Below are 24,291 nucleotides of genomic sequence, written 5' to 3' on the forward strand. Positions count from 1 at the left end.
GAAGAGGAGTTCTCCAAGACTCACCATGAAATCTTATAAATATTTGCAAACTTATTAACACATCACTTAATTTAATCATCTCTTTAATTGAGGCTTAAAAATGCTGCCAAGGACCATTAGATTTTGGTTATTATATTAGTTATCTGTTGCTGTATAACAAACCACATAAAACTTCATGTCTTAAAACAACAGTAATTTAGTATTTCTCATGATTCTGTGGCTTGGCTGGGCAGTCTGGTCTGGTTTTGCCTGGACTCAATCATATGATTTCATTGAGCTAGAGAGATGCCCAGACTGGGCCATCTACAATGGCCTTGCTCACATGTCTAGGAGTGAGTGCTGGCCAACAGCTAGGAAGCCTTGATCCTCCTTCACATGGCCTCTCATCCTCCAGTTGGCTAGACTGGCTGCTTTCCATGGTGGCCACAGTAGAGAGGGTAAATTCAGATCAATGGGAAAGAATAGAGCCCAGAAATAGACCCACTTCAATACAGTAAGCTGATCTTTGACAAAGGATAAAAGGTAATACAATGGGCAAAGACTCTTTTCAAAGAATGGGACTGGAATAAGGACATCTATATGCACAAAAATGAATTCTAGACACAGACCTTACATCTGTCACAAAAATTAACTCAAAATGAATCACAGACCTAAATGTAAAACACAAAACTATAAAACTCCTAGAAAGTAAGATAGAAGAAAACTTGGATGACCTTGGGTTTGGTGATGCAACAGCAAAGGAACAGTTCATGGGAGAAATAATTGATAAGCTAGTCTTTGTTAAAATTAAAGACTTCTGCTCTGTACAAGACAATGTCAAGAGAATGAAAAAACAAGCCACAGACTAGGAGAAAATATTTGCAAAGATACATCTGAAAAAGGACTATTATCCAAAATATACAAAGAACTCTTAAGACTCAACAAGAAGGTAAATAACCAGATGAAAAATTGGCCAAAGACTTGAACAGACACTTCACCAAAGAAGATATACAGATGTAAAGTAAACATGTGAAAAAATGTTCAATACCATATGTCATTGGGGAATTTCAAGTTAAAACAAGATACCACTATACACCTATTAGAATGGTCCAAATCCAGAACACTGACAATGCCAAATGCTGGAGCAACAGGAACTTTCATTCATTGGTGGTGGGATGGAAAATAGTACAGCTACTTTGGAAGACAGTTTGGCAGGTTCTTTCAAAACTAATCATACTCTTACTTTACAATCCAGAAATCATGTTCCTTGGTATTTACCCAAAGAAGTTGAAAACTTAGATCCACAGAAAAGCCTGTATGTGAATGTTTATAGCAACTTTATTCACAGTTGCCAAAACTTGGAAGCAACCAAGATGTCCTTCAGTAGGTGAATGGATAAATAAACTGTGGTGCACCCAGACAATGGAATATTATTCAGCACTAAAATGAAATGAACTGTCAAGCTGTGAAAAAACATGGAGGAACCATAAACCCCTATTATCAAATAAAATAGGTCAATTTGCAAAGGGTATACACTGTATGATTCTAACTATATGACATTCTGAAAGAGTTCAAGTGCATAGACCGATTCTGATTCTGTCATATAACTAGCTATTTGCCTTTAGTCAAGTGATTTAATCTCTCATTTCCTTAAATTTCTCACCTTTGAAATGGGACTAAACAGTACCTCTTTCATGAACTTGTTATGAGAATTAAAGAAAATAATGCATCTAAATTGATTAGCACAGTGCCAGACAAAAAATTGCCAACTCTCTCATGTGTGAGAAGCATCTTGTAGTACATTCTAAAAGATATAAAGAAGATAGAGCATAATGAATGCTCTCTAGGAGTTTATAATTTAGAAGAAACTATTGAAACATAGTGACTTTATTTCATAATAAATTTTGTCATAATGAAAAATATAATTTAATCAGGAGTTAAGGGCCTTACAAGGGAGTTTCTTTGCAATCCATTGTGGAAATAGAAACCTCCAGGCATCATGACAAATACAAAGACTGTCTCAGATATTCTTTGACCATCTAGTTCTCTGCAGAGCTCAAACCCTGGTATTAGTCAGCTTTCTAGCCCTGATGAAAATCACAAACAGGAAGACACTAACTGCTTATCAGTGCTATATTTGGTGCTGGTTTAGTGCTTACTTAGAGAACCTATTCTGTATTGATTTCTTACCTCAGAAATGATATAACTACCCGTGGGGAAGTGAAAATATACAGAGCTACGAGAGCTAAGTTTAGCTCTAGGATTTATGTCTGTAAGACATGAAATGCTAAATAGTCAAGGAAGCTCAAGAACATATTTTCATCAAAGAGGCATAGCAATTTGTAGTCCTTTCTATACAAATAATTCCCTAGCAACCATACTGGAAATATGGTCACAAAAAAGGCAACATATTAAAGTTGTTAATATAATTAAAAATATAAACACTTTTGGCCCAAAGGTCACTGAAACCACCTACACAGTTCTTTGGACATAGCAGAATTCAGTACAGGAGGTTGCAAGATCTTCCCTTCATCCCAAACCAACTTTTACCGTTTTAATAATAACGAGGTCTTTGGCATGACTCTAAGGATGATTTATAGTGAAATTCTGGTTTAGTTACATGTAATAATTTTATAGAAGCATATTAAAGGTAGAATTTTGCTGAATTCAATGAGTAAGCCAGTTGTCAAAGTGTCACTATCTAGACAATACAATTTAATTCAGTGTCTAATCAGACCTTTTGCACCAAACTAGAAATACTGATTTTATAAAAATTAAGGCTTTTAAAAATTATTTAAATGATATTCATGGCAATCTTTCTGGCATTTTATTTATTTCAAATAAGTTTTTAAAAGCAATGTAGAGAATAATAGCATATTTATCCCCCATTATAGTTCAAATGAATATGATTTTTAATCCAAAATTGCCTGAGTGGCAAATTTCCAACTTCCATTTGCACAGAATACTTGGGGTCCCAAAGCATTCTTTCAGAATAAAATATTAAATGTTGTTTTACTGGTTTTCAAGATTTAGAGTTAAGATCTGGACAAGCATAAAAGACACATTTGTGGTTGCAGAATGGAATGTAAATGTTGACCTTGACAATGTAAAAACAAAAGTGTAACTGATAGGAGGATGTAGAAATAGGAAAGGAAAAGTGAGATAAACTAGCTGTTCTACCATTTAGATATACTCATTTTAAAAAATGAGGAATAAAAATACCCTGCCCAGAAGTGAGTTTTATATATTTTTTTAGAAAAACTAAAAATAATATTAAGATGAAAGTTTAGCATGGGAGATGAGGACAGGAGAGTAATCTAAGTGACTTATTCCCTCAACTTTCTTAATAGGAAGTGTATGGATGTGGTTTATTGATTTATGGATGAGTACAAGAATAAGTACCTTCTCTAAAGTTATCAAGATAATCATCAAAAGAAATTTTAAAAGTAACAGCTTTGAAATTTTAGATTTTGCTTTTGGAGAGAATAATTGGGAATGGAGAAGTATGGGTGAGCAACTTACTTTTCATCATAAACTCATCTGTATTATTTGATTAATTACCATATGCATGTATTACTTGGAAAAAATAATTTTTAAATAAAATAACACTGTATATTGGCATCATTATTAATAAACATTTAGAGGGAAATACTTAAATTCAATAATAAGTAACTTTAAAAGAAAACATTTATAGGATATTTTCATTATAAATTATCACAATATAATAAAAAACTATTCTAAAAAGCTTGGTATTTTCCAACTTATTAACATTTTCCCAATAAGGTAGACCCATGAGAGAAAACATTATTCCCATTTAACAGTTGGAAACCCACTCAGCAGTGTAATAGGAAGAGGAACAAAGAAGGAAACTACAACTCAGGCCCTGCCAGGAGTTGGCAGGACCATCAGTGTGACATTGGGAAAGGCATGCCACTTAATCTGCTGAGGCCTCAGTTTACCATTAAGTTAGGAAAGAAAGGTCTTTAAGATTATTCCAGGCTCAACGTTATATGATCTTCAACAAAGCAGTTGATTTCATGTAAATAGAATATATATTCAAAAATAATTAAAAATTTTACCTAAAATTCATATGGAACCACAAAAGACCCTGAATAGCCAAAGCAATCCTGAGAAGGAAGAATAAAGCAGAGGGAATTATTCTCCCTGACTTCAAGCTCTACACAAAGCCACAGTAATCAGGACAACTTGGTACTGGCACAAGAACAGACCCATAGACCTGTGGAACAGACTAGAGAGTCCAGATATAAACCCAAGCATACATGGTCAACTAATATATGATAAAGGAGCAATGGATATACAATGGGGAAATGCAAGCCTCTTCAACAGCTGGTGTTGGCAAAACTGGACAGCTACATGTAAGAGAATGAAACTGGATTATTGTCTAACCCCGTACATAAAAGTAAACTCAAAATGGATCAAAGACCTGAATGTAAGTCATGAAACCATAAAACTCTTAGAAAAAAATATAGGCAAAATTCTCTTGGACATGAACAAGAGCAACTTCTTCATGAACATATCTTCCCAGGCAAGGGAAACAAAAGCAAAAATGAACAAGTGGGACTATATCAAACTAAAAAGCTTCTGTACGGCAAAGGATACCATCAGTAGAACAAAAAGACATCCTCCAGTATGGGAGAATATATTCATTAATGACAAATCCAATTAAGGGTTAACATCCAAAATATATAAAGAGTTCACACACCTCAACAAATAAAAAGCAAATAATCCAATAAAAAAATGGGCAGAGGATCTGAACAGACACTTCTCCAAAGAAGAAATTCAGATGGCCAACAGACACATGAAAAGATGCTCCACATCACTAATCATCAGAGAAATGCAAATTAAAACCACAATGAGATATCACCTCACACCAGTTAGGATGGTCAACATCCAAAAGACAAACAATAACAAATGTTGGCGAGGATGTGGAAAAAGGGGAACCCTCCTACACTGCTGGTAGAATGTAAACTAGTTCAACCATTGTGGAAAGCAGTATGGAGGTTCTGCAAAAAACTAAAAATAGAAATACCATTTGACCCAGGAACTCCACTCTTAGGAATTTACCCTAAGAATGCAGCAGCCCAGTTTGAAAAAGACATATGCACCCCTGTGTTTATCACAGCACTATTTATAATAGCCAAGAAATGGAAGCAACGTAAGTGTCCATCAGTAGATGAATGGATAAAGAAGATGTGGTGCATTAACACAATGGAATATTACTCAGCCATAAGATTTTTAAAAATCCTACCATTTGCAACAACATGGATGGAGCTAGAGGGTATTATGCTCAGTGAAATAAGCCAGGTGGAGAAAGACAAATATCAAATGATCTCACTCATCTGTGGAGTATAACAACAAAGAAAAAACTGAAGGAACAAAACAGCAGCAGACTCACAGACCCAAGAATGGACTTTACCAAAGGGAAAGGGACTGGGGAGGATGGGTGGGAAGGGAGGGATAAGGGGGAAAATGGGGCATTACGATTAGCACACATAATGTAGGGGGGTGGACATGGGAAAGGCAGTACATACAGAGAAGACAAGTAATGATTCTATAGCATCTTACTACGCTGATGGACAGTGACTGTAATGGGGTATGTGGGGGAGACTTGATAATAGGGGGAGTCTAGTAACCATAATGTTCAAGTAATTGTACATTAATGATAACAAAAAAAATTTTTTTTAATATCTTAAGAGTCCACTAGTCTTACTCCATTATTCTGTGGAGGAAAGTGAGGTCCCATGGAACTTACAGAGCCACAGGAGCTAAGGGCACCAGAACCCAGACCATGGACTCCCAGGCTGTCCAGTATGTCTTCTGTCAGTTGGCTTGGGTGCCAAAACAAAATGCCATAGACTGGGGGCATAAGCAATAGACATGTATTTTCTCACAGTTGTGGAAGCTAGAAGTCTGAGACTAAGGTGTCAGCATGGTCGGTGGTGGCCTAGTGAGGGCTTGCTTCCAGGCGTGCAGATGGCAGCCTTCTCACTATGCACTCACCAGGCCTCTCTTCAGTGGCTGTGTGGGAGAGAGTTCTCATTCTCTTCATATATGGCCACCAGTCCTATCAGATTAGGACTTCACCCTGTGACCTCATTCAACATCACCTCCTAAAAGCCCTTCTCCAAATACTGTCACATGAGGTGTTATAGCTTCAACAGATGGATTTGGGGGGAATACAATCCACAGCATTTTCCATAAAATGTATGCCACAACTTTTCCCATCACACCTCCCTGCCAACATAACACAAAAACTGGCTCTGTATTTCAACATTTCAGTATAAGGGAAATGATACTTGGACATAAAAAAAGCTTGACATTGTTTCTCACTTCTCAGCGATAGTTTGTTTGAGAGACTAACCTCATGAAGATTTGCATGTGATAGATTTTACACATTTCCACATCAACGTGTAAATTCAAAGACACAAACATAAAGGTGCTAAGCTATCCTGTGATAACCTTCCAAACACACTTATCATCACTTGCTCTAACCTGGTCTGCCTGAGTAGGCTCTCTCAGCAAATTCCCAAGAGGAAAACCTAGACTTGTGCCTATTCAAGCTAATGGATTTATAGAAAGAAAACGTATGTTCTTGGTTCAACATGTCCTCTGCAGTCCACTTACACAAAAACAATACCTCATATCCTACTTTCAAACTGTTAGAAGCAAATAAGACATTAATTGTCTGGGTGAGGTAAGGGTTGTTTTTTTCAGTTCACAGTTAAGGAAAACAGCCTGTTTGCTAAAGACAAAAAGCATATGCAGTAACTAAAATTCAGAAATAAGGATGAGAAACTCAGTTTTGGAGGAAATGGCTACAAAAATCACAAACATGTCTAGAAATGAGAAAAGATGCACAAAACCCATGAAGTATCAGATAGGATAATTTGTTTAGTAAAAAGAAAATATAAAAACACATAGAAGAGACAAGGGCGCACACTATACATCAGGCAGAAAATACTTTGGGAGAGGTTTTAGAGACAAAGGGTCAAGGAGAAGGAGATTTTATGACTTCATCCCCGCAGATGGTGTGGGAGGAGATAGTGTAGTCAGTCAATAAAACCTCTTTTCTGCAGCCTCCCCACCCTGCAACCACCTCCCTCAGCTGAGGCGACCCTCCTCTCCTTGGCTCCCAGGCACCCAGGATAGACACCTGTACTATAACCCTTCTACACTGCCTTGCAGTGTTTTTCAAAGTATGGTTCTCACACCATCTGCCTCAGACCCACCCCTGCTGTTCCCCAGCCCACCCACCAGCACACATTTACTGAAAATGCATTTTGGCAGCTGTATAAAATACATCACTCTAAGGATGGGCTCCAGGCTCTGCATCTTATCTGGCCTTACCCTGGATTATTCTGTATACAGCCTTTTGAGAATCGCTGCTATATGTTAACTATTAGCTCATCTCTCTCACCAAACTGCGATTGACAAAACTTTGATGACAGATACTGTGATTTATCCACCTCTTTATCTCCAGTGATAAGCTTGAATAGGTCCTTGATGAATGTGCGTTGACTGGGACCCTGAGGAGAACCTCCCAGGAAGCAGATCGCAGAGAACTGAATTGATCAAATGACTGACCAAAGCTAAAGGACGGCATTAAATTTTCAAAACTGAGATGAAATAAGCAAGAAATTATGTTGGGTTCTGCTTAAGAATTGACTCAATACTTCACAAACCATTTCTGAAACATTTTCTAATCTTACTCTGTGCAAGATAAAGCCAGGGTTAGCAGAGACTCCACCATGTCCTGTTACTTGAGTGCAGTGACTCAAGAAGGACACAGTGGTGGTACTTCTGGATGAGGAGCAGCAGGGAGATGGCCATCAAAGAAGCCAGGGAGCTCCTCACTGCTGGGAAGGGCAGAGAAGGATCTGCAGCTGAAATTGAGGTCAAGGCAAAACCACATGTGAAGCAAGGTGTCGAAATGAAGCCTGTAGGACTCACACAGGAGGACACACAACAGAGGCTGACCCTGCAGTGGAGCTGATCCTTCCTACCCTGTATCTGAGAAAACATAAATCAGGATTGGGGGTGAGTTTTCAAGACAGAAGACACTAGGATGACAGGTGGTCAGGGGAAACTAAAAAGTGAATAGCGAGATCCTGATTTAAATCTGTGAAACCTTGCCTCCCATCTGACTATGTAGGAACTACGGAGTAGGGTTAACCTTGGCAACTTCTGACTTCAGTAAAAGAACACTCAGGCTTATAGAAGCAGAATATGCTACATGTCCATGGAAACAAGCTGTAGAATATAAATACTAGGTCATTTCCAGTTTTCCTTGTCATGCTGGTCAATCTAGTTATGATACCAACATTAAAAAGGACTATATTTCAAATTAGGTTCTAGGGAATATATGTTTAAACTCATTTTTATTGCTTATGGAAAATGTTGTACAGGTGGAAAATATTTAAGCTTTTACAAAAGGAAAGGTATCAGCCTCAGGTACATTCTGCCTATGATGAAACTTAAACCCAGAGCACAAGGCAGACGAGCAGTTCAGAACAGAAACGGCGAGAGAGAAGTCTCTTACGTCTAAATAGTTAGAAGCTCCTAAAGTAAAACTACCCAGTATTTCCAAATATAAAATAATCCTCACTATGTTCCCTTAGCCCAAATCTATACTTTTCCCCGGATTCTCTACCATGCTTAAGGGCATAATCATAGCCCTTGTCACACACAAAATCTGGAAGTTCTTACTGTTTTTCAAAAATAACTAATTCTTCTCATTTCACACTCAGTACTCAAAGTCAATTACACTAGTTTCTAAGTGGAATAAACTATTCTGGGGTAAGCAATGTTTTATGTACATTATATATAGAGCAATGCATGGTTTTTATGGTCATTTGCCTGTATTTTTCCCAAATTGCATTTTATTCTGAAAATTATCAGTGTTATAAAAAAATTGAAAGTATTGTTCTGTAAATACCTATATATTTAGTTTCTACTCTGTCATTTGTGCTATATTTGCTTTATTACATATCAGTCCATCTAGCCTTCCATCAATCTATCTTATTAGAAAGTAGATTGTAGACATCTGAACACTTTATCCCTAAACACTTGAGGACATCTATGATTAGCTACAGTTAGTTTGAGGAAGGGAATTTCCTTAATATTGAAAGGCACAAATCCTGTGTAGCATTCAAAAAGTTACCCATTCTTGATTTCTCCTTCTTCTCCTCCACTCCTCTCATATCCAGTCACTTTTATACTGCTCAACTCTCTTCTTCCGATCCCACAGCTTTAGTTCACACCTTTGTCATTACTCATCTAAATGACTGAAAAGTCATCCAGTTGCTTCCATTTTAACTCATTTCCACAGCAGTGTCAAGGTGATTTTTCTAAACCATAAATCTGATGTCATTTGAATTCCTATTTAAATTCTTTCCATGATTCTATTCCAAACATTTAGAGGAAGTGTTAGGATAAAATCCAGTCTCTTGAGCAGGGTACGCCAGGATTTGATGGTACCCTGTCTTTTCCTCTGACCTCATTTCTTGCCACTTCCCACCTTCCCCAGCCTCTTACCAACTCCTTCTCACAAAAATACTAGTCACCAAAGATGTAAATTTCTCTGCAGTATTTCATGCTTTGCAACTTCCTAGAGGGTGTCCCATCTTTCTGCAAGGCCCTGTCCTCCTTTCTTCCCCTAGCCACCCCTTCCTCACTCCTCCTGACTCCGTTCAAACATTACCTCCTCTGCTGAGCCCACATGTCCACCTGCTACCTACCCTGCAGACTTAGCTGATGCTCCTTCTAGGATTTCCTAAACATCAAGTGCACACATCTTATTGAAATGTTTGCCCCACTATTTGTTTGTCAGTCATTGCACCAGACTGGAGCCCCATGAGGGCAGAGAGCAAATCCTGTTTCTCATCTCTCTGGTTCCAGATACCTAAATACTCCATAGCCATAGATGTTCATGGGAGGGAAGTGGACAGGAGGAAGGCAGGGGTATTTATGAGATGTTTGAGAATATTTGTCATTCAAGGTGAATGGCAGGATAGTGCTAATTCCAGAAAACATTTAATATAAATGTAAAATCAGAGGGATCACTTTAGCCCTCAAGAGCACTTACCTGTGACCTCAGGCAAACCTAGGTAAGAATAAGATCGTAAGTCACTTTTTAATTATTTTATTTTTAATTGTGGTAAAATACACATACTATAAAATGTATCATCTAACCATTTTAAGTGTACAGCTCAGTAGTGTTAATTATATTCACATCATTCTACACATGCCACTTTTAATTATATACATATAAGGTTTCACCTTCCTTTTGTAAAAAGCACAAATGAAGGACTGAAGAAAGCCCTGACCTAAGGGGGCTAGATTCTTGCCTACAGCGCAGGTAGCAGCTCCGCTGGGGCTGCCCTCAGGATGCACCACAGATTTCCCGGCAGCAGCTTCTAGAGCTGAAGGCAAAACTGTCAAATCACAGTAACTGGAGAGTGTTTTCTTCCAAAGGACAAGCTCATCAGAATACGTTTCTGGTGTTAAAAATCCCATGGGCTTTACACCTGACAGCGATAGCCAGCCTACTTTAGGCCTGGCCCTGATTATCCGAGTGACTACACACGGAGTGATTTTAGAGAAGTAATGCAGATCCAAACCACACCATTACTCAAACAGCATATCAACCCATATCTTACTCAACACAATGAATCTTCATGGAGCCCTAAACTTCTCTGGACTGGAGTCCTTGGCAACCCCCACAGCACATAAGTAAGAAAAGAGATAAGAAATTTGGACTACATTGACAGTATTTGAATTCAGTCAGCTGACAGATTTGTTGCACCAATTTTAACACAGGTCCTTCACAGCACAGCCCAGGTCAGTATCTACCCAGAAGCCAGGGCAGGGTATTACCCAAATACAAAGCTTTGTGGCACATGAAGGACTTAGAAAAGAAGTCAAAATGAATCAGTCCATGGTATTTATTGAGGCACTAATATGGACCAGCAGCATGTTAAAAACTGTTGCATTAAAATTAGCATACTTGTCTCCCATATTTCAGAAATAAAACTTTCAAACTATAGAAAATCTGATCATAAGTAACATAAACCAGGAAGTAAAAATGATCATATTTGCTCCTTCAAAACTTGGAGTATAAACTAATGGAAAAATCTACAATTGACTATAAACCTCTTAGGAAGAAAGAAACTGAATGATTTGAGATGGTTATTCAGAACTGGATGATGATTTTTATGATTCATTGATTACTTTTCCTGGTCTGGGATATATATCTAATTATGAGAAACAGAACCTTTCAGCCTCTCTTAAGCAAATGCTAATATTTACTAGAAAGTTACATAGATATTTCATTAAACTAAAAGGGCAGAAAATGCATTTGGGCCATACCAGGGAAGGAAACAAGGAACTGGGGGTTAAGAACTGTGATTACACAAGACATTACCCTCAATGGTAAGAAGCGCCTATTTCCACTTCTCTTGGTTTGTCTCCTTTTTTTCTCTACAAACTGGCTCTCTCTGGGAGGCACATGGCCCACATATGACCCCCACCCCCACCCAAAGACCCTGTTTCTCCATCCCCTCACATCCAATAGGGATAGACTAAAGCCTCTGAGACCCAATTCCAAATTCTCAAGAAACTGGAGAGGGTAGCTTAGGTCAAGTATCCACTCCCAGATGTTTGCTCCCTGTGGCTTTTCCAGAAGAGCTACTTCCTAGGGTTCCAGATGTGATAGTGCATTTAGATGTTCTAACCAGAGGACTGCAAAAATGCTTCAGCACTCACAGCAGCATTTCACTCCTCCAGTGACTGAGTGAAGTTACAGAAATGTGACGTGAGAACATCCGGGGCCAAGCTCTTAAATTACCAGATCGATATCGTTGGTTTTCATCCCAGGCAACAAAAAGCACATGTACTTTTTTCTTCACTTAAAGAAAGCACATCCCTAGAATATTCAGTTCTACTATGCACTTCATTTTCACAAGAGGTAAACTCAGCTTTACATACCAGAAAAAGCCATCTGCACGGTTGTCCACGTCATCAGTGTGGGAGCCTCCGTCTGGAAGGCTGAGCATTTACTGACTTCTGAGACTGTGGCAACGGGCAGAGAGAGAGCATATACCACCATTCCTCACCAAAAATGCTTTGTCTTTGAAAATAGGGGCTGTGCTTGGTGGCAAATGCCGGAAGACACTGAAGTACCAATTACTGACTATTTAAGGACGATGCCTTCTCCAGAGCAGAATAAGGCTCACAATGCTGAAAAAGTTGATTCTGCTGCAGGAGTCAAGTATTTCCATACTCTACCTAACAGCTTTTATAATTTGTATTAATCACAAGTTTCTTTGGGGATTCTTGTCTGGGGATAGGCTTAAACCACTAATTAAGTCACTGCACGTGCGATGCTCCCTCCTGGTTTATAATACGCACTTGTCTGCTGGTCTCAGTGAGGAGAGCAGGGTGCAGATGCCCACGTTGCCTGCCTCTACAGAACCCAGACTGTGGGCTTCCACCTTCTTATGGGCTGATTTGTGTCCCCTCAAAATTCGTACATTGACGTGCCAAACCCCAGTACATCAGAGTGTGATTGTATTTGGAGTTGGAGTTGAGCCTTTAAAGAGATGATTAAATTAAGATGAGACCACTAGAGTGGGCCCCAGTCCAATCTGACTGATGTCCTTATAAGAAGAGGGCATTTGCACACAGAGGGAATTTTAAGCTCCAGGGATGTTTGAGCACAGAAAAGCTCATGTGAGGACCCAGGGCGAAGGTGGCCATCTGCCAGATGAGAGAGGCCTCAGGAGACAGCACCGGCCGGCACCGTGGTCTTGGATTTCCAGCCTTCAGAACTGTGAGAAAATAAACTGCTGGTGAAGCCTCCCAATCTGTGGGATTTGGGAATGTTAGCCCCAGGAAACTGACATGCTCCTCCGTGAAATATTTTAATGTCAGAGGATTTCCTAATGTTTTTCTTCTGTGACTCATTCCCGAGTTTAACTGTATGTGAGCCCAACTTCATCTGTGTCTTGTGGTAGATACAAAGGGAAACCAGAAGAGTGCCCCCGGAACACGGTGCTCTCACTCCCTCATGGCAGCAGCTGACTGACACGGGCAGCAGCTGCCTCCTTTAACATGAGAGATACTCTCTCCAATTTCACACAGCCCCCATTTTCCCTGTTGTCAGATTCCTAATTGCTCCACACATTCATAACATCTGTCTGACCTCTGTAAGCATTTGAGCCCCTGAGATGGTCTGCCTAGAACTGGGCTGCTTCTATCATTGGTGCAGAGACATTGATCAAGCATCCCAGGGAGACGTGGAAGCAGCAGGCCCATTAAAAACATTTCCTCTAAAGCCAGCTGACATTGATTTTTTTGGATACACCTCTGAGGACAAAACAGAGTCACAGAATTAAGAAGCAATAATTCTCCTCTGGCCATTGCAATTATTGAAGTAGAGTCACCTTGTATACATACCTGATAACAAAAAGTAGAGATATCCTCCTTTTTTAAAAATCGTTATCTAAGGAAGGTAAATTATTATCTGTCCAAAGGGGGATGCTGTGGATTAATGTGAATCTGGGCTTTGAGTAGCTGCAGGGCTTTTTAGTCAAAGGTTGAAAAGATTAATTTTGTGCCAGATACAGTTGGTCGAAATGTTCTTTGCCCGTTTGTGAAGCCACCCAGCAACACATTAGTTAGTCCTCAGCTAGTTTATAGAAGTTGCAAATAATCCGAGAAGTGCCTCCAGAGACACTCTGACAGCCCGGGCACCCAGACAACTCCCATGGTCCAAGAGAATCCCCACAAGAAGAAACTCCATGGCGTGCTAGTGATGTCAGAGGTCAACAGCAGTGCAGAGCTCCCTCACTCTGTCTCTCCTTAAGCCACCCTCCCTCTCCCTCTCACTTTCCCTCTCACTCCACTCTCATTCATTCACTCTCTCTTCCTAAAGCAGATCAAAAAGATTTTCAACTGGAATGTGGTGTGTGTGGGGTAGAGCTCCAGGGCGGCTGCTTTTGGAAAAGGCTCAGACTTGGTGTACAATCTCACCAGCACAGGCACTGGTGAGCAATAAAGACTTCAGAGCAAACAGCCAGCCTCTCAGCATTGATCTGTGCTTCCCCAGAAACTAAGGATGCCAAAGGTTTATCTGTTCAGTGGCCAATGGCCTGCCTGGATAGAAGATGAACCCTACTTCCCTCCAAACAGACACATACACACACACACACACACACACACACACCACCAGTAGCCCCACCCACATATACACTCTAACAACCATTCTCACACACAAGCACACCACACACACACACACACACATTCCATAGTAGGCACATTACAAAAACCTATTACAAAAAGGTAGACCTAAAAATAGTTGAAAGAAATGCAACAAATATCTATTCTCTATTTTTCTCTTTGTTTCAGAATCTCCACCTCTGATTTACACTAACCTAGATTTTAACAATGACATTTGAAGGGAAATATCTAGTACATTTGACAGTAACCCTTTCACTGATCTTTCCCCTGTTTGTTTGGCCTGGTGTCTCCTGAGTCTAAGTCCATTTAGCTAGTGGGTCTGCTGCAGTACTCTCTGTCCAGTGTGTTCTCAAGAAACAAAGGCACAGCTGCATTTTGTAACTAAGTATCAGACCACATTCTCTCATCATGTCTGCCTTCTTGCCCAAAAGCAATGAAAGCTTCTTTACTAACAGAGCAAAATTCAGTGTAAGGCAATCAAGCCCCTTTGGACTATGGGGTGTGAGTGTAGTGTTTATAATTTTTTTTAGAACCCTACTTCCCTCCAAACACACACACACACAAATACACACACACACACACACACACACACACACACACACACATCACCACCACCACCAGCACCGCCCACATGTACACTCTAACAACCATTCTCACACACAAATGTGAGAGTGGACTAAGTGCACTATGGGGTGTGAAAGTAGTGTTTATAGTTTTTTCAGAAATAAAAATTGAACACATTGCCCCCAATCTTGGAAAGAGATCTAAAAGCAGTCAACTCATGATTATACTAAGCCTAACATGCTAGCAGATGATCTTGAGGCCTTTATTTCCTTCTGCTGCCTACTTTCTGTTTCACTGCTCTTTACCTTCTTTGCCAATGTGCAGAGTAAAAGGTCAGGGTGATACATAAGTCAATCCTTTTTTTTTTTATCTTTGTAGCTCTGCAAAAGATTTGGAAGAGGAACAAGCTGGAACACACATGAGATGTAAAGATCACCTGAAGATTTTAATTAACTTTGTACTCTTTGGCCCCCAATTTGTATAGTTAATTTAGAGTTGGCTGTACAAAGCTTTGCATGAAATAATTGTGTCTTTATTTCTCTGTCCTTGGCTCAGTACAAGAAATCCTCCAACAAGCAACTTGGCAAATGAAAGCAATCGATAAGAGCCTGCAAAGGGCTTGCTAACCCAAACTATAATCGATACCACATTCTTTGGCCAAATTGTAGGTCAACCACCCAAAATGCTCGAAGGCTGATGTCTCTGGTTGGATTTGACATAAAAGAGAATTGAATTTGAACTAGATAAATAACTTGGTAATATCATAATTGCACAAAAAATTGTTGTCATCTCTGTCCACTGATTAACTCTATTTGACATAAAGAAAGTCCCCTAAATTTTATAAACCTCAGTAAACACATCTACAATAGATTCAATGCCCAACTTCATTGTGACATGACTGTGAGTTGTACATACGGGCTTTCAAACTGTTCAAGGAGAATTTTAACATTCTATTGTTTGAGAAAGATTAATGATTAATTAATGACCAATACAATCAGTACAATTAATGATTAATACAACCAGTACTCTATCACATATTGTATAAAGTGTAAATACCGGGTTAAAAGGGTATTAATGTTAATGGAAGGATACTTCAGTTCACATAATTAGACATTACATTGTTAGGTGCATAAACTAAGTGAGTTGTACTGCATAGAAAGTATTGGCTGCCAATTAACTTCAATGATACTTATTCCATTGTTCAAATATAAAGCATTCAAACTAATCACTGAAGAATTTCCTAAGGCTGTGTTCTTTGTTTCAATCAATATTTGCCTTCACTATATTGCAATAGTTGAGAAATTATCTCTAGCCTGACCAAGAATAATTGACTCCAATTTACCTGCAATTAAAAAAAAATGTTATCATTTCCTTAATTTTGTAAGGCCACTATGTTGTCCCTTATGAGTACTTGTTGTTGCTTGTGGTGTAATGACTTACCTCTAAATGGCACAGGGAAAAAAGCTAATTTTTTTTCCTATCTTCAAAAATTATCCAAAGTCAAAATGCATAGTGGCTGGGGAGTTTAGGGTTTAGGGTTTAGGGTTATGTGGAACGCAACTTGCTTCCTATGCTTTTTCAAAGAATATTTTCTTGATTCTGATATAGATTGTAGTTAAGAATTGGGTTGGGTAAGTTTGAGAGCTTTAAATAAATAGATTTACTTCATACTTAGTTACAAAATGCAGCTGCGCCTTTGTTTCTTGAGAACACACTGAACAGAGAGTACTGCAGTAGACCCACTAGCTAAGGTCAAGGACTGAAGTCAGATTTTTATCCTCTCACAATAATGATTTAATGCATATTAACAGTCACTAGTTAGACTTATCAAGAATTAATGCTAATGATCAGTGAGCAGTTTTATGCAAATAAAAAAGCTGACATTCATATTTTGTATTATAGAATACCTCTGGTAATACCTCACTAGTGAGAAAGAAGAATAAAAACAACTAACATTAGTTGAGCTCTTTCTAAGTCCCAGACACTATTCCAAGATATTTATGTGGATTTTGTCATTGAATCCTCAAAAAATTCCATGTCATAAAATCGAGACACAAAGAGGTTGAGTACTATGTTCAAGGTTATACAGTTATTAAGGTGCAGAGACTGGATCTGAACTGAAGCATTCTTGCTCCAGATCCCCTATCTTAAACTATTATGTTATATTGCCTGTAAACTGAATTATAAATCACATTTCTACATAGCCAAGCCTGAACAGTTTTGGATGAGTTCCAAAAGGCCAAATTCTCATAACGCCGTTAGACAGTTTGCTTTCCCTCCACTCTTCAACATTCAAAAAGCACAGGTGATATTCAATCAACCGTCTGAATTTCCTAACTCTTCTCATATCTGGAGCACAGTTCTTTAATTTTCCAATGTAAACTAGAAACAACATACATAGGAGAGCATAAGATTACGGTACAAAATAAAGAATCAACTCATAGAAGCCAAAGCAACTTGGGAATTAAAGTTAATACTGACTGGGTCAGGGAAATGAAAATGAAAATGGGTCATGGGGTTTAAGTCTTCTTTTCCTTCCCCTTGATGACCTATATCACCTCACACGTAGCTCAGATGCGCCTGTGCACACCCAGTCTGTTCATCATCCTCAGCCCGCCACGAAACCTTTTTCAGTGAAATACCAATGGCCTGCAATGCTTCCTCCTCAAAGCCACCAAGCCAATCTTTGCCACTAACCTCAAATATCCTAAAGTCTTGTTTTCCCATAAATCCATTCAAAATCGGTCATTGGAAAGCTAGGGCTAAACTATTCTTCATCCTGGACATGGGAGTTCAATAGCTACATTCCCCAGATTCTATCCAATTAGTATCCACCTACATATACACCCCTCAAATGCACATATCCTCATATTTCTGTTTGTGGTAAGCTCTCTAACTTTTCTGTGAGACTTGCATATGGTCCAATATCCTTCAGAAGTTATTTTCTCATTCAATAGCTACTAAATCATATTACTATAACATGAGGGTGTGATCCTCGAATTTTTGTCAGCATAGTTTCTCATAATAAAAATATTTGACACCTTTGATTGAGAAGCACATAGACTAATTGATTAATTAAACTTTTAAAATATCTTAAATATCTTAAAATACAGTTCAAGCATACCTCAGAGATACTGCAGGTTTAGTTCCAGACCACAACAATAAAGCAAATACTACAATCAAGAGAATCAAATGAGTTTTTTGGTTTCCTAGTGCATATAAAAGTTTTGTTTACACTCTATTGTAGCCTGTTAAGTGAACAATATCATTATGTCTAAAAAAGCAACATACATACCTTAATTTAAAAACACTTCATTGCTAAAAAAAATGCTAATCATCACCTGAATGTTGATCAAGTTCTGATCACTGATCACAGATCACCATACCAGATATAATAATAATGAAAAAGTTTGAAATATTATGACAATTGCCAAAATGGGACACAGAGACATGAAATAAGCAGATGCTGTTGGAAAAATAATGCTGAAAGACTTGCTCAAAGCAGGGCTACCACAAACCTTCAATTTGTAAAAGACACAAACTTTGCAAAGAACAATAAAAGGAGGTATGCCTGTAGCCCCTCTTATTGCAGGGGATATATTCCAAGACCCCCAGTGGATGCCTGAAACGTGGATAGCACCAAATTCTATACATATCATGCTTTTTCCTATGCAAACATATCTTTGACAAAGTTTATAAATTAGGCACAGTAAGATTAACAACAGTAACTATTAATATAACAATATACTGCCATAAAGGTTATGCAAATCTGGTCTCTGTCAAAATATCTTACTGTACTGTACTCACCCTTGCTGTGATGACATGAGATAAAACGACTAGGTGAGGGGAGGAACTGGGTGAATGATGCAGTGTCAGGCTGCTATTGACCTTCCGTAGGCTCCTCAGAGGATCAACTGCTTTCTGTCTGCAGGTAACTGAAACTGTGGAAGAGAAAACATGGGTGAAAGGGGGCTACTGTAAACTTTATTATTTGTTTGAAATTAGTTAACTATATCACAATACTGTTTGTGTTTGTAAGCATCAAGGTAGCGAACACACACTCACACACACCTTCACACTAGACTGCTCATTTTTGGTGAGTATCAGTTGGCTTTGCACAAAGTAGCAAACTGAGTGACAATATCATCTTTTTAGTAATAACACCAAATAATAACAGCATTGATGGTTATTTAGTTTCTTTGCTATTTAGCTACATAGTGTTTGGTACTTAATTTAAAAAGTATGTAGACATCAACCACTCTGGCCTTAAAATTGATTTTATTTGCTCGATCCTTTAAGGTCTCAAATAGGCAGCATGAAATATAATTTGGAAAGTGTCAGTGTCATGTTACCTTTTTTAAAATTTTATTTCAGTATCACTAATATATAATTACATGAGCAACATTGTGGTTACTAGACTCCCCCCATTATCAAGTCCCCACCACATACCCCATTACAGTCACTGTCCATCAGTGTAGTAAGTTGCTATAGAATCACTACTTGTCTTCTCTGTGCTATACTGCCTTCCCCGTGCCCCACTGCTACATTATGTGTGCTAATCATAATGCCTCTTATTCCCCCTCTCCCTCCTTTCCCACCCACCCACCCCAGTCCCTTTCTCTTTGGTAACTATTAGTCCATTCTTGGGTTCTGTGAGTCTCCTGCTGTTCTGTTCCTTCAGTTTTTGCTTTGTTCTTATGCTCCACAGGTAAGTGAAATCATTTGGAACTTGTCTTTCTCCACCTGGTTTATTTCACTGAGCATAATACCCTCTAGCTCCATCCATGTTGTTGCAAATGGTAGGATTTGTTTTCTTCTTATGGCTGAATAATACTCCATTGTGTATATGTACCACATCTTCTTTATCCATTCATCTACTGATAGACACTTAGGTTGCTTCTCTATCTTGACTATTGAAAATGGTGCTGTGATAAACATTGGGGTGCATATGTCTTTTTGAAACAGGGATCCTGCATTCTTAGGGTAAATTCCAAGGATTGGAATTCCTGGGTCAAATGCTATTTCTGTTTTTAGTTTTTTGCAGAACCTCCATACTGCTTTCCACAATGGTTGAACTAGTTTACATTAACACCAGCAGTGTAGGAGGGTTCCCCTTTTCCACATCCTCGCCAACATTTGTTATTGTTTGTCTTTTGGATTGTGGCCATCCTAACTGGTGAGAGGTGATATCTCATTATGGTTTTAATTTGCATATCTCTGATGATTAGTGATGTGGAGCATCTTTTTATGTGCCTGTTGGCCATCTGAATTTCTTCTTTGGAGAAGTGTCAGTTCAGATACTCTATCCATTTTTTAATTGGATTATTTCCTTTTTGTTTGTTGAGGTGCATGACCTCTTTATATATTTTGGATGTCAACCCCTTATCGGATATGTCATTTATGAATATATTCTCCCATACTGTAGGATGACTTTCTGTTCTACTGATGGTGTCCTTTGCTGTACAGAGCTTTTTAATTTGATATAGTGTCATTTGTTCATTTTTGCTTTTGTTTCCCTTGCCACTAGAGATACATTCATGAAGAAGTTGTTCATGTTTATATTCAAGAGAGTTTTGCCTATGTTTCATTCTAAAAGTTTTATGGTTTCATGACTTACATTCAGGTCTTTGATCCATTTTGAGTTTACTTTCATGTATGGGGTTAGACAGCAATCCAGTTTCATTCTCTTACATGTAGTGTCCAGTTTTGCCAACACCAGCTGTTGAAGAGGCTGTCATTTCCTGATTGTATATTCATGGCTCCTTTATTGTATATTAATTGACCATATATGTTTGGGTTAATATCTGGACTCTCTAGTCTGTTCCACTGGTCTACAGGACTGTTCTTGTGCCAGTACCAAATTATCTTGATTACTGTGGCTTTGTAGTAGAGCTTGAAGTCAGGGAGCATAATTCCCCCTGCTTTATTCTTCCTTTTCAGGATTGCTTTGGCTATTCGGGGTCTTTTGTGGTTCCATATGAATTTTGAAACTATTTGTTCAATATTGATGAAGAATGCTGTTGGTATTTTGATAGTGATTGCATTGAATCTGTAGATTGCTTTAGGCAGGATGGCCATTTTGACAATATTAATTCTTCCTACCCAAGAGTATGGGATGAATTTCCATTTATTAGTGTTCTCTTTAATTTCTCTTAAGAGTGTCTTGTAGTTTTCAGCATATAGGTCTTTCACTTCCTTGGTTAGGTTTATTCCTAGGTATTTTTTTTTTATGAAATTGTGAATGGAATTGTTTTCCTGATTTCTCTTTCTGCTAGTTCATCGTTAGTGTATAGGAATGCAACAGATTTCTGTGTATTAATTTTGTATCCTGCAACTTTGCTAAATTCAGATATTAGTTCTAGTAGTTTTTGAGTGGATTCCTTAGAGATTTTTATGTACAAAATCATATCATCTGCAAACACTGATAGTTTAACTTCTTCCTTACCAATATGTATGCCTTTTATTTCTTTGTGTTGTCTGATTGTCACGGCTGGGACCTCCAGTACTATGTTGAATAAAAGTGGGGAGAGTGGGCATCCTTGTATTGTTCCCGATCTTAGAGGAAAAGCCTTCAGCTTCTTCTCACTGTTAAGTATGATGTTTGCTGTGGGTTTGTCATATATGGCCTTTATTATGTTGAGGTACTTGCCCTCTATACTCATATTGTTGAGAGTTTTTATCATGAATGGATGATGAATTTTGTCAAATGCTTTTTCAGCATCTATGGAGATGATCATGTGGTTTTTGTCCTTCTTTCTGTTAATGTAGTGGATGATGATGATGGATTTTTGAATGTTGTACCATCCTTGCATCCCTGGGATGAATCCCACTTGATCATGGTGTATAATCCTCTTGATGTATTTTTTAATTCAGTTTGCTAATATTTTATTGAGTATTTTTGCATCTATGTTCATCAGGGATATTGGTCTGTAGTTTTCTTTTTTTGTGGTGTCTTTGCCTGGATCTGGTGTTAGAGTGATGCTGGCTTCATAGAATGAGTTTGGAAGTATTCCCTCCTCTTCTATTTTTTGGAAAACTTTAAGGAGAATGGGTACTATGTCTTCTCTAAATGTCTGATAAAATTCATCAGTGAATCCATCTGGTCTGGGAATTTTGTTCTAGGGTAGTTTTTTGATTACTGGTTCAATTTCATTGCTGGTAATTAGTCTGTTTAGATTTTCTGTTTCTTCCTGGGTCAGTCTTTGAAGGTTGTATTTTTCCAGAAAGTTGTTCATTTCTTCTAGGTTATCCAGTTTGTTAGCATATAGATTTTCATACTATTCTTTCATAATTCTTGTATTTCTGTGGTGTCCATTGTGGTTTTTGTTTTCTCATTTCTCATTCTGTTTGTGTATAGATTCTCTTTTTTCCTTCATAATCCTGGCTAGGTATTTATCTATTTTGTTTATTTTCTCAAAGAACCAGCTCCTGGTTTCATTAATTTTTTCTATTGTTTTATTCTTCTCAATTTTATTTATTTCTTCTCTGATCTTTATTACGCCCCTCCTTCTGCTGACTTTGGGCCTCATTTGTTCTTCTTTTTCCAGTTTCAGTAATTGTGACTTTAGACTATTCATTTGGGATTGTTCTTCCTTCTTCAAATAGGCCTGGACTGCTGTATACTTTCCTCTTAGAACTGCCTTCACTGCATCCTACAGAAGTTGGGGCATTGTGTTATTGTTTTCATTTGTCTCCATATATTGCTTGATCTCTGTTTTAATTTGGTCATTGATCTATTGATTATTTAGGAGCATGTTGTGAAGCCTCCATGTGTTTGTGAGTCTTTTTGTTTTCTTTGTACAATTTATTTCTAGTTTTATACCTTTGTGATCTGAGAAGTTGGTTAGTACAATTTCAATCTTTTGGAATTTACTGAGGCTCTTTTTGTGGTCTAGTATGTGGTCTATTCTGGAAAATGTTCCATGTGCACTTGAGAAGAATGTGTATTCTGCTCCTTTTGGGTGCAGAGTTCTGTAGATGTCGATTAGGTCCATCTGTTCTATTGTGTTGTTCAGTGCCTCTGTCTCCTTACTTATTTTCTGTCTGGTTGATCTACCCTTTGGAGTGAGTGGTGTGTTGAAATCTCCTAAAATGAATGCATTGTGTGCTATTTCCCCCTTTAATTCTGTTAGTATTTGTTTCACATATGTAGGTGCTCCTGTGTTGGGTACATATATATTTATAATGGTCATATCCTCTTGTTGGACTGACCCCTTTATCATTATGTAATGTCCTTCTTTGTCTCTTGTGACTTTCTTTGTTTTGAAGTGTATTTTGTCTGATACAAGTACTGCAACACCTGCTTTTTTTCTCCCTGTTGTTTGCATGAAATATCTTTTTCCATCCCTTCACTTTTAGTCCGTATAGGTCTTTAGGTTTGAAGTGAGTCTCTTGTAAGCAGCATATAGAAGGGTCTGCTTTTTTATCCATTCTATTACTTTGTGTCTTTTGATTGGTGCATTCAGTCCATTTATATTTAGGGTGATTATTCATAGATAGGTACTTATTGCCATTGCAGGCTTTGGATTCATGGTTACCAAAGGTTCAAAGGAACTTTTTTAGTATCTATCCATCTAACTTAACTCACTTATTATGCTATTATAAACACAGTCTGATGATTCTTTACTTCTCTCCCTTCTTTTTCTTCCTCTTCCACTCTTTATTTATTAGGTGTTTTATTCTATACTCTTTGTGTTTCCCTTGACTGATTTAGTGGAAAGCTGCTTTTATTTTGCATTTAGTTAGTATTTGGTTGATCTACTTTTTGCTGTGGCTTTATTTTCTCTGGTAACAGCTCTTTAGCCTTAGAGCACTTTCATCTAGAGCATTCCCTTTAAAATACACTGTAGAGATGGTTTGTGGGAGGTAAATTCCCTCAGCTTTCACTTTTCTAGGAATTGTTTAATCCCTCCTCCAAATTTAAATGATAATCTTGCTGAATACAGTATTCTTGGTTTGAAGCCCTTCTGTTTCATTGCATTGAATGTATCATATCATTCCCTTCTGGCCTGTAAGGTTTATGCTGAGATGTCTGATGATAGCCTGATGGGTTTTCCTTTGTAGGTGATCTTTTTTCTCTCTCTCTGGTTGCTTTTAATACTCTGTCCTTTTCTTTGATCTTTGTCATTTTAATTATTATATGTCTTGGTTTTGTCCTTGTGTTGGGAGACCTGTGGATTTCCATGGTTTGAGAGACTATTTCCTTCCCCAGATTTGAGGAGTTTTCAGCAATTATTTCTTCAAAGACACTTTCTATCCCTTTTTCTCTCTCTTCTTCTTCTGGTACCCCTATAATGCAGGTATTGTTCCATTTGGATTGGTCACACAATTCTCTTAACATTCTTTCATTTCTGGAGATCCTTTTATCTCTCTCTGTCTCAGCTTCTCTGTATTCCTGTTCTCTGATTTCTATTCTGTTAACAGTCTCTTGCACCTCATCAAGTCTGCTCTTGAATTCTTCCATTGTTTGTTTCATTTCAGTTATCTCCC

At 38.1% G+C, this 24,291-nt stretch overlaps 1 protein-coding gene across 1 annotated transcript in view; it reads right to left on the minus strand.

The window, feature by feature from the left end:
• Positions 1 to 24,291, minus strand: part of MACIR (macrophage immunometabolism regulator) — a 146,815-nt gene that overhangs the window by 63,486 nt on the left and 59,038 nt on the right. The window contains exon 5 of the transcript XR_008994026.1: positions 18,610 to 18,743. The gene's annotated coding sequence lies outside the window, so the exon portion shown is untranslated. The remainder of the gene's footprint in view (positions 1 to 18,609; positions 18,744 to 24,291) is intronic.

Source organism: Manis pentadactyla, chromosome 2 (assembly GCF_030020395.1).
Source record: "Manis pentadactyla isolate mManPen7 chromosome 2, mManPen7.hap1, whole genome shotgun sequence".
Lineage (NCBI taxonomy): Eukaryota > Metazoa > Chordata > Mammalia > Pholidota > Manidae > Manis > Manis pentadactyla.